The sequence below is a fragment of the Syngnathus scovelli genome, chromosome 11 (assembly GCF_024217435.2).
Source record: "Syngnathus scovelli strain Florida chromosome 11, RoL_Ssco_1.2, whole genome shotgun sequence".
Taxonomy (NCBI): Eukaryota; Metazoa; Chordata; class Actinopteri; order Syngnathiformes; family Syngnathidae; genus Syngnathus; species Syngnathus scovelli.
In genome coordinates this window covers 15,233,313-15,245,537 of record NC_090857.1, presented here as the reverse complement: position 1 = coordinate 15,245,537, position 12,225 = coordinate 15,233,313, and the positions used below count along the sequence as shown (strand labels likewise).

General features: G+C 43.0%; 1 long non-coding RNA gene across 1 annotated transcript; it reads right to left on the bottom strand.

Moving 5' to 3' along the window:
- Nucleotides 1–440: 440 nt before the first annotated feature.
- LOC125977331 (uncharacterized) lies at nucleotides 441–3,863 on the bottom strand. Its single transcript, XR_007484602.2, has 3 exons — nucleotides 2,902–3,863; nucleotides 2,265–2,318; nucleotides 441–653 (listed from the first exon to the last, which is right to left on the bottom strand). It is a non-coding gene; the product is annotated as an uncharacterized lncRNA (long non-coding RNA).
- Nucleotides 3,864–12,225: the final 8,362 nt, after the last annotated feature.

The window sequence follows — 12,225 nt, the reverse complement described above, 5'->3', positions numbered from 1 at the left end:
TGCCAAATCGACACTCACTTATTAATTATATAACAAAGGCGACCGGATAGGTAAAGAGCAATCAAAAACAAACATACAATGAGCACAAACACGTGTTCAAGGTCAAAAACGATCTTTATTAAACCCTAATTAGTCCTGGCCAGCATGGCGGGCGCGGCCGCAACGGGCAGGATGCTCTGGAGCTGGTTGTGGGGTGCGGGCCAGGATGGTAGGACCGTGCCTTTGTTCCTCTCCTTCGGGGGAGGAACTCTTTACCTAATCCTAACTCGCCTGTGCCACCTCCAGTGCGCCCCCCCCACGTTTCCGGTTTCCATCGAGCTCCTGTTACGTCTGTGTGCTGTCCCCTAAACTGGTCATATCCCAGCCCTAATCCTAACCTATCCCCCCATCCTAACCTAACCCCTAACCCAACCCTAACCCTAATCCAAATCCCTCCCTGACTCCCATTATGAAAAAAATTTCAACCTGCAAGTCAAAAAATTGAAATTAAGAAGTCAAAAATTTGAACACAAACACAAAATTGAATATAAACTAAAAAGTGGTTGAAAGTAAAAATTTACACTATCAAAAAAACAATACTTACCTGGATAACCTGAAACAGAAAAACACACAGTTACCTATGCCGAGTTCACATATTCACACCCAATCGGTACCTGGAAGAAAAGAGCAAAAACAACAAGTTAATAAGCTAAAATGAGTAGATGGAAAATTATCCGGAACAAAACACAAATTGCTGACATGAAACACATATAAGGACCGCTCGGAGCAGGAAATTCAGTCTCGATGCGGCCATGAAGGAGGAAACAGCTCCACATGCAACAAAACTAAATTTAGCTGCAATTCCCGTGTGCCAGACCTGAGGAAGGCACAAAAGATGCCGAAACGTTGTCGATGGCCACACAGAGGAAATAAAAGGGAGCGCAAACTAGCACCGATGGGAAAACAATTAGACGCAAAATTATAATTTACCCGGGGCGGCTCGGTGGAGCACTGGGTAGCACGTCCGCCTCACAGTTAGGAGGGTGCGGGTTCGATTCCACCTCCGGCCCTCCCTGTGCGGAGTTTGCATGTTCTCCCCGAGCCCGCGTGGGTTTTCTCCGGGCACTCCGGTTTCCTCCCACATCCCAAAAACATGCTTGGTAGGCCGATTGATCACTCCAAATTGTCCCTAGGTGTGAGTGCGAGTGCGAATGGTTGTTTGTCTCTGTGTGCCCTGCGATTGGCTGGCAACCGGTTCAGGGTGTCCCCCGCCTACTGCCCGATGACGGCTGGGATAGGCTCCAGCACGCCCGCGACCCCCGTGGGGACTAAGCGGTTCAGAAAATGGATGGATGGATTATAATTTACCCATGCTCTACCCAGATAGGAGAGCGCATGGATGCCGCACAGAGCAAGATGCTCTTGCTCCACCCAGATAGGGGAGTCGATGAATTAAGTGTGAGGTACGACTAATTTGACCGCAAATGCAGCTGTCAATCTATCATGCCAAGTCGAGACTCATTTATTACATATATAACAAAGGCGACCGGATAGGCAAAGTGCGAAAACAAACAACAATTACAAAGCAAATACATGTTTATTAAGCCCAATTTGGCCTGACCAGCATGGCTGGCGCAGCCACAACGGACAGGGTGCTCTGGGGCTGGTTGTGGGACGTGGGCGTGGATGGTAGGACCGTGCCTTTGCTCCTCTCCTTCGGGGGAGGAACTCCCTACTTAATCCTAACCCTAACCCCTAACCCCTAACCCTAACCCTAACCCCTAACCCTAACCCCTAACCCTAACCTCAACCCTAACCGTAACCTGGAGCTGCGGTTTCCCGCTCCCACTCCGCTCCCACAGCGACCTAGACTCACACCTGTCGCCAAAAAGAAGACCCAGGATTCGGAGCCAGGGGAAGTTGTTGAGATCCAAACCCCAAAATTGACAGTGTCCCTACGCCCGCAGAGGAAGATTGCAGTGGTGGCCAGTAAGCCCAACCACTTCCCTCCCCACCAGGACCGCCCAAGAGGGGTGTCTACACAAGGGAGTCGGGCTTTGTCCCCTAACCCCAATCCTCACCCTGCCCTCAACCCTAACCCTAACCACAACCCTGACCCCACCCCCAACCCTAACCCTAACCCCAACCCTAACCCCAACCCTTACCCCAATCCCAGTCCCTATTTACGTCCCACCAGGAACAGAACTTCCAAACAGTAGGACAATTAACATAATTAGGACAAATTGGTTTTACTTTATTCAGACCCACTTACATCTAATACCTACCTGGATACTTATCTCCAATTGGAACCACGCGTCTGGTCCCCGGACCACTCCCACCTGAAAAAAGCAGGAAAAAATTGACAAAACGGAATAAAACAAAAATATGAACAAAAGTCACCAAAGGTTCTCAATAATATAATTACAAATTTGCAAAAACCCAATATACACATATACCGTAATTGCCGGACTATAAACCGCACCGGATTATAAACCGCACCAGCTAAAATTCAGGGATATTTCTTTTTTTTTCTTACATAAGCCGCACCGGACTGTAAGCCGCACTTGCACACGAGTTTTTTACAAAGAAAGACAGTACATAGAAAGCCTTTTTAACGTTCTAATAACATACTTGAACATGTCTTTCTAAACATTGCCTGTGACGCAGCAGTAGTACCGCAGCAACGCGGAAGTGTGCACGCGAGTTATTAGCAAAGAAAGACTGGACACAGAAAGTTTTTTTTAAAGCTTTAATAACATACCTTAACATTTCTTTCCAAACACTGCCTGTGACGCGGCAGTAATACCACAACAACACGGAATTAACACAGCAAAGTTACTGAGACGCGGCGGTAATGGCAACGGTTACACAGCAGCAACACGGTAGCACAGTACGAACAGGGCTGGTTAAAAAAAAACATACCAGTAAAAGTACAAAAAGAGCCCTATTCATCTTCCTCCTGTGCACTGAAACCAAGTCTTCCTCCTTAGTGTCCGATTGGAATAGCGTTAGATATCCTTCACCTCACACTTTCTCAGTCTCTCTTTCGTCGACGGTTTTATGCATTTCTTCGAGTGTGAAGAGGTTCTGTTCATGCTAATCTTATTCATGCACGAAGCGCTACATTATATTAAACTAGCGAGCGACACGTATAACTTAAAAGCGGCATCATATTCATTTATTTTATCCCCCATAATGACGGTTTGTGTATAAAGGCTTCCTTTCAGTAATGTCCGTCTTGATCGCGTGATGCGCGAAATGTAAACAAAAACTAGCACGTCTTCTTCGGCGCATTATCTCTTCTTCGCCCGTCTCGCTCTTGCTTCTTGCTAGAGCGCCTCCTGGAGGCCGGAGGCCGTAAAAATCCATAAGTACTCCGCGCCGCCGTTTAAGGTTCAAAGTAACCTTCTGAATAAAATGCATTAAAAGTTCACATTCATTACAACCTGGTTTTGGTGAGCAAAATGTCAGAAGAATTGAATTTAAATGCTGATTGATTGGGTTTTAATACAATGCAGATTACTTCACTGGTTTCTTTTATATCAAACAAGTTGTTATCAAACAACTTGTTTGATTTAAAAGAAACCAGTGAAGTGATTAAAAAAAGGAAAAACAAGATGAACTTAGTACAATTACAATGCAGATTGTCCAAACAGCGCCACTGCTTTGTGTAATCTCTGAATGATATGGCAGAGTAAGAGAAAGGGTTTAGAGCACAGGTGTCAAACTCAAGGCCCGGGGGCCAGATACGGCCCACCACATCATTCTATGTGGCCCGCGAAGACAAATTGTGCATCAAATTCGTGTGTCATTACTAGAATTGCAAATTGTCTTCACTTTTAATAATAGCTTTTTTAAAAAATATTTGACCAGTTTTTACTCGTCTGATTTCAAAACGAGTTATTTGTCAGTTTGTTTTGTAGCTTTTACTGTATATAATAGTGTTAAGAGTAAAAGTGATCAAGTCATCACAAAAATCACGAAAAAAATCTTATATAAGCCGCACCTGACTATAAGCCACAGGGTCCAAAATTTTGGAAAAAAGTCGCGGTTTATAGTCCGGCAATTACGGTAATCCACCTACCTATGTACTACTTACCTGTAGTTTGAACCGCAATCCGAGATCCTAGACCACGTCTACTTGAAAAACAAAAAACATCGAAAAACATTAAAAAAACAATTAAAAAACATTAAAAAACCAAAAACAAAATTAGTATGTTTACATTATTCTACCATACCAATTCCAAGTTGACCAAATTATAATTATTTTGTTTAAACCTAATATGAAGGCTAGTTTAATTATGAAAATTAATTGGAAAATGCAAATATAAGCTAAAACACGTTACATTTCTAAAACGAAATTCCGAAAAACAAAAAAGATTTAAAACTTCAACCGAGCTGAGTGTATAAAAGGAATCCGCAAGGCAAAGGGCCTTTAGTGCGAATTTGGACTGCAAGCAAGACACATTGTTGCACCTTACAAAACAAAAATAGTTTTTCATATAATACATGTGTGCCAGACCTGATGAAGGCTTGAGATAGCCGAAACGTTGTCAGGGCACACATTGCATATTGGCCAGAATAAATCAAAAAAGAAACTTTATTTAAAAAAAACAACTTTATTAAATATATAACAAAGGCAAATTCTAGATCCACAGCCATGGATCAGGGTTGGACGACGGTCCACTATGGCCGACGCCACCGCGTTGCCCGCCGGAACCGTGAGCTGGGGGCTGATTGGAATCCCGGATGGATGGATCGTGCATTTGCCTTTCCCTCCTCTAGGAGGGGGGGCTCCCACCGTAATCCTAACCAGCCTGTGCCTCCTCCGGATCCCTCCAGACCTCCTGGCTCCAGGTTCGATTCCTATCCGACAGTAGTTCGCCAAGGCCGCAGGCAACCGCGTCAGGACCAATGCAACCTGGACCTCCAAGTGGAGACAGGCAGAGGCCGGATTTGGTCGCCTGATCCGCAAAATCTATAACTTGATTAAGATCTACCACCACCTGAACAATGTAGACCCCCAGCAGTGGGCTACACAACCTCGGATGATCACCAGGATGGAGGAGGTGTTGTCCACAATGGTCAAGCCGGCATTCCTAGTTAGAGGTGTTGTGCGGGAGATCGTGGACAATGCCAAGACCTGGGACAAGACCACCTGCCTGATCCTCAAACGTCATTACGAGTTCCACCTACCGTTCTGCCGGTCCGACATGGAATTTGCACTCCAAGACAACAATCTAGAATGGGAGGCTGCTTTCCAAGTGGCGGTTGGTTGGGCCAAGCGAAATTTTCCACGCCTACTACCAGGCACAATTTCGGAGGTTGAGAACGACATTTTGGACTTTCTGGAAGACCTGCCGCGCTCCGATCCCAACCCTGACCCCATCCTACTCCCAACCCCAGTCCTATCCTCGCCCCTAACCCTAACCCTAACCCCAACCCTAACCCTAACCCTAACCCTAACCCTAACCCTAACCCTAACCCTATCCCAAACCCTAACCCTAACCCCAACCCTAACCCTAACCTGGAGCTGCGGTTTCCCGCTCCCACTCCGCTCCCACAGCGACCTAGACTCACACCTGTCGACTGTGCATGAAGAAATAACCACCTGCAACGTTTGGTTTAGGTTTTAGGTGCATTTTTAATTTTATTGCTTAAATCGCATTTTCTCGACGAGCTGAGCACGTTTTCTGAAATGTGCTCCTCCCGTCACTCTGGTTGGGTGCGCATAGTAAAAAGTGCTCTTGGCAGCTAGAGAGTGCCGCGTTGACCACTGCGCATGAAGAAATAACCACCTGCAACGTTTGGTTTAGGTTTTAGGTGCATTTTTAATTTTATTGCTTAAATCGCATTTTCTCGACGAGCTGAGCACGTTTTCTGAAATGTGCTCCTCCCGTCACTCTGGTTGGGTGCGCATAGTAAAAAGTGCTCTTGGCAGCTAGTGAGTGCCGCGTTGACCACTGCGCATGAAGAAATAACCACGTGCAACGTTTGTTTTAGGTTTTGGGTGCATTTTTAATTTTATTGCTTAAATCGCATTTTCTCGTCGAGCTGAGCACGTTTTCAGAAATGTGCTCCTCCCGTCACTCTGGTTGGGTGTGCATAGTAAAAAGTGCTCTTGGCAGCTAGAGAGTGCCGCGTTGACCACTGCGCAGGAAGAAATAACCACCTGCAACGTTTGGTTTAGGTTTTAGGTGCATTTTTAATTTTATTGCTTAAATTGCATTTTCTCGACGAGCTGAGCACGTTTTCTGAAATGTGCTCCTCCCGTCACTCTGGTCGGGTGCGCATAGTAAAAAGTGCTCTTGGCAGCTAGAGAGTGCCGCGTTGACGGCTGCACATGAAGAAATAACCACCCGCAACGTTTGGTTTAGGTTTTAGGTGCATTTTTAATTTTATTGCTTAAATCGCATTTTCTCGACGAGCTGAGCACGTTTTCTGAAATGTGCTCCTCCCGTCACTCTGGTTGGGTGCGCATAGTAAAAAGTGCTCTTGGCAGCTAGAGAGTGCCGCGTTGACCACTGCGCATGAAGAAATAACCACTTGCAACGTTTGGTTTAGGTTTTGGGTGCATTTTTAATTTTATTGCTTAAATCGCATTTTCTCGACGAGCTGAGCACGTTTTCTGAAATGTGCTCCTCCCGTCACTCTGGTTGGGTGCGCATAGTAAAAAGTGCCCTTGGCAGCTAGAGAGTGCCGCGTTGACCACTGCGCATGAAGAAATAACCACCTGCAACGTTTGGTTTAGGTTTTAGGTGCATTTTTAATTTTATTGCTTAAATCGCATTTTCTCGACGAGCTGAGCACGTTTTCTGAAATGTGCTCCTCCCGTCACTCTTGTTGGGTGCGCATAGTAAAAAGTGCTCTTGGCAGCTAGAGAGTGCCGCGTTGACCACTGCGCAAGAAGAAATAACCACCTGCAACGTTTGGTTTAGGTTTTGGGTGCATTTTTAATTTTATTGCTTAAATCGCATTTTCTCGACGAGCTGAGCATGTTTTCTGAAATGTGCTCCTCCCGTCACTCTGGTTGGGTGCGCATAGTACAAAGTGCTCTTGGCAGCTAGAGAGTGCCGCGTTGACCACTGCGCATGAAGAAATGACCATCTGCAACGTTTGGTTTAGGTTTTAGGTGCATTTTTAATTTTATTGCTATAATTGCATTTTCTCGACGAGCTGAGCACGTTTTCTGAAATGTGCTCCTCCCGTCACTCTGGTTGGGTGCGCATAGTAAAAAGTGCTCTTGGCAGCTAGAGAGTGCCGCGTTGACCACTGCGCATGAAGAAATGAACATCTGCAACGTTTGGTTTAGGTTTTAGGTGCATTTTTAATTTTATTGCTATAATCGCATTTTCTCGACGAGCTGAGCACGTTTTCTGAAATGTGCTCCTCCCGTCACTCTGGTTGGGTGCGCATAGTAAAAAGTGCTCTTGGCAGCTAGAGAGTGCCGCGTTGACCACTGCGCATGAAGAAATAACCACCTGCAACGTTTGGTTTAGGTTTTAGGTGCATTTTTAATTTTATTGCTTAAATCGCATTTTCTCGACGAGCTGAGCACGTTTTCTGAAATGTGCTCCTCCCGTCACTCCGGTTGGGTGCGCATAGTAAAAAGTGCTCTTGGCAGCTAGAGAGTGCCGCGTTGACCACTGCACATGAAGAAATAACCACCTGCAACGTTTGGTTTAGGTTTTAGGTGCATTTTTAATTTTATTGCTTAAATCGCATTTTCTCGACGAGCTAAGCAAGTTTTCTGAAATGTGCTCCCCCCGTCACTCTGGTTGGGTGCGCATAGTAAAAAGTGCTCTTGGCAGCTAGAGAGTGCCGCGTTGACCACTGCACATGAAGAAATAACCACCTGCAAGTTTGGTTTAGGTTTTAGGTGCATTTTTAATTTTATTGCTTAAATCGCATTTTCTCGACGAGCTGAGCACGTTTTCTGAAATGTGCTCCTCCCGTCACTCTTGTTGGGTGCTGAAGGAATGAGGTCGAAATACAAAAAGTCCTGCCTTGCTACAAAAACAGATATGCTCAAACCTCATTGAATAAAGTACATAAGCAGACAAGTATATTCACATATTAAATAAATAAAAGAAACATTTGAAGCATATAATTATACCTACACACCAAATCAATAAAGAAGACATAACTAGACATTTTTGATAAGTGGTGATGAGAAAGGTTTTTATAACTTTATGATCTGATATATATATTTCTGAGGACTTTGAAATAACAAATGACTTTTGATATATTGCCTAAATAGCTTAATGACCCTTAAGGAACTGTGGAATGCATGCCTGATGTTTTTTCTCTGAATCATGGACACGGCCAGAGTCGTCTTGACCGTTCAGTACTTGATTGTATCTTATGTTTTGACTAATGCTAGACGCCAGTTTTTGATTACTACTGAACGCTCTGCACAGAGGGAAATAGTTTGCCTAACAAAGAAAAGATACGGTTGAATGCGGTACGACAGTGTATGTCCAAGATTGGAGAAGAATGTTCACAGGAAGGTCACGTGGAGATAAAACCAGTGGGTGCCAGAAGGAGCCACCCGAGAACTCGGCCAAAGATGATCGCCAAGGCCGAGAGACGGGATGGAAGACAACAGCCCCCTCCACACACACACAAACACCAACAGCCCCCCACCAACACACCGAATCGCCCATAACCAGCACCACTCCCATGGGAGCAGACTCTCCTTCGAACTTGCCCCACCCCGAAGACTCATCGCCCATCAATCCCAGCCCACAATGTGCTACTGAATATAAAACTGATCTAACAACCTTGGACTTTGCCTTTTCTGAATGGAGACTTTCCGCTCTTGAAGGGCCCAGCGCTGTATTGTACTTTCCTGAAAACAGAGCTTTTTGAACAAGAATTGTGATTGAACTCAACCAATCTGTCTAAGTCTAATTTCTGCTTCAGTGTCTTTGCATTTTCCTAAATCTGAAGAAATCAAACGAGCACGCAGTGAGTAAATTGGAGAACAGGTGATTGGCAAAGGCTTTTAACGTGAGGCGCAGATAACGCGCTCCCTAAATTGTGGACAAAATCCAACAAATGGTGACCATCCGACGTGATTTCTTCAGAAGGGAAAGTGCATGCTCCACAAAGGATTCTTCCTTCTCCGCTCTTGCTCAACAGTATTGCAGTCCGATCGGCACAAAAGGTAAGGGGGAAACTTTTTTTCTCTCTCCCAGTTCAGCAATATTGTGGAGTGAAAGCGGAATACAAAAATTAATAATTTCAGCTCTGTGTTCAGGAATGGTGGTTGTATAGAAGTGTGTGTTTGTGTGGAACTTGGTAAAAGTGATTTGTGGAAAAAATTAAAAATACAAAAACAGGTGAAGGCGTCGCTGATATAGCAGTACGGATGCCGAGCGACTCCAATAGTGTGACCTTAGAACATTATAGGGCTGTCTAAGGCGAGGGACATCTGGGATGTCCGAGTCGTGGTGAATTAAGAGAAAGGTGGTGAGGACTTTGTCTGATCAGCAAAGGGCGCTCACACCGCTCAATTTTTATATGTAACTTAGCATTTCGAAGACATAATAATTCTAACTGAAATAATGAAATTTTATAATTGGACCAGTGAAAATTTGGATTCGGGCAACAGAAGGCTGAAGTGCTAAACTTAATTGACCTTTATCAAAACAACAGAATTTAATTACACATCCACTGCGACTGATTTATAGGATGCATATTTCAGCTTGAAGGGGTGAGGGGCCATAAGAAAGTTGGAATTCTGGATAGTCAGCAAAATAGTAAGACAGTAGGGCTTTAAATAACCAATACAATGACATGACCCTTGTGACAATTGATTTAAATGGCAATTTATGATAGGCACTTGGGGTTAGGATTAACAATCCATCCATCCATCCATTACTGGTGCGGCTTGTCCTTACGAGGGCCACAGGTGATTAACAATAATAACTAGAATTATTCATTTCTGTAGAAATTGCGTGTGAAAGCAAAGAGGCTGAATAAAAATTCGGGGAAAGCTACAAGATTATGTTTAAATTTGGAACGTGTTGAATTGGCTAGAAAATTGATAAAAATATAGAAAGAATTTTGTAAAATTGGGCGTGAATTTTAAAGTTGAAAATTTGAAATGTTCCACAAGTGAGAAGTTTTGGAATAGGATGAACCGTTGAAAAATTGAAATGGGTTGAGTCAGTGGAAAAAAAAAAAAAAAGAAAAAAGGAAAACTAGAAGAAATTCGAAGGGAAAAAATGAAATTTTGCAAAATTTTACCGCAATGTTGGAAGTGAGGATGTGAAATTTGAATTTGAATCTAGGAGGTTAAAAGTGTAATGGAATAAATCAGATGAATTATGTGGAAGTAGTTAAGATAAAAATAAAATAAAAGGAAGAAGAATGCAGAAGAAGTTGAATAATAATAAAGTCAAGGCAATTCAAATTTATTTATATAGCCCACAAGCAAGTCTCAAAGGGCTCCAAATGTACAAAAATTGCCAATTTAAAATACAAGAACAATAAGTGTGAGGGCCACAATGATGATCATGACAGCAAAAATATTTCTAATTGGTTTTGATAGGTACAAAGGGGGAACATGGAAGAAGGTTTTCAAAATTTGTGATATAGCGTGACTCAATTATCAAGAGTAAGTATTTCTTTTTAATTCTAAGAATTGGCATCAACAAAAAATGAGAACGATAATCCAAGGTTATAGTGTAAGTGGCAGGAGGAAGCTGTGTATATTTTTAAACATTATTTTCAGTATCCTTATTTCTTAGGAGGGTCAGTAATGCTTGTGAGAAGATGAATGAAGGAACAAGGTAACAGTAAAAGGGAGTGCTCTAAAAATGTTTGGTTCTTTGCCAGAGGTAGTTATTTGGAGGGATGAATTTAAACTGAAAGCAAAATGGAACTGTTTAATGGAAGAAATATGGGAAGGTGGAAATATTGAAGTTACAGCTCAACACAAAGTGTCAAATAGTCTAAGTGTGAGATGTGAGCAAACTAAATGGGGAGTTAAATCATGTTCCAGTATTATGCATATTGGCAAACGATGTGAGGACAGGAGACCAGACAATTAGATATTAATTTTGGATTTAAAATAAAAAAGGGAAATTTTAATTGAGGAGAAAATTTTGCGTAGGGAGGGTTCTTTTTACAATTTAATATTGTATGTTTTATGTGTGTGTTGTGGGATGACAGTTTGTCTGTAATGCTGTATGAATGTCAAGTCTGTACTTGGGATGGGGTTTGTGTATAGTGAATGGTTAACATGATTCAAGGTTGGGGTGATGTGATCACAGCAGAGGATAACATTCCTCTCACCTGAAAAATATAAAGATACTACAGATTTGAAAAAGCAAGATTGATCAGGGCTAATTTTGGACTAAATATGGGTTTAGGATTACTCTGGGGCACCATTGACAACAAAAGACTTCAATGGAGAAGGCCCATTTCAAGATTATGACCAGACGTGACTATACCAGCATTGACAATCAAGACTCTGAGCCAAGACAGTGTATGACAACAACTCTGGACTTACCTGACAGTGTGACGAAATGTATGTGATGGAATTTGTGATGACTTGCTTTGTTTTGATGTTTTACCTAATTGTATTGCAGCCTCTAACAGCAACCCAGGGAGCAGATTGTGCTTTATTTGTTAAACTTGCGTTTACTTTGCAGGTTGTCAACTGCAGCCTTGGAGAATTTTGTGTCATGTCTGTGGACATGCATTAACAACTAACCCCTTACTTTTCATAATGAGTCTGTAAATGTGATCGGTTTCATGACAGGCTCGGCAGGCTCCAATTTTCTATTTCATGCGTTTGACATGCGCCCGTGTGTGGATTATTATTTTTATCATTATGAATTTTATTTTTTGGTATTATGGATGTTTATTGTACGGAGAGCTGCATGCACAGCTACAGGTGGGTGGTGGCTTTTGTTCATACAGCCATGTGAGATGCTGCCAGTCGAGTTTCAGGGACTGAGAATTGGTGATTCCAGGCTAGGATGGCATCTGGAGGTACACCGAAGTCCAGCTGGCGATGGGTATGTCACCATGGACGTTGTTATTTTTACTTTATAACCATTGTGACACATTTTTTAGAATGTGTCAAAAGGGGGAGGTAGAAAAAAAAAAATAAAACAAAGGGGGGAATTGTGAGATTTTAAGTGTTTTCAGATTTGATGGTTTTTAAGTCTTCAACATGCTGGACAGAGGAGAAGAAGCAGCTCGGCAGAAATGAAGTGAATGGGAGACAAC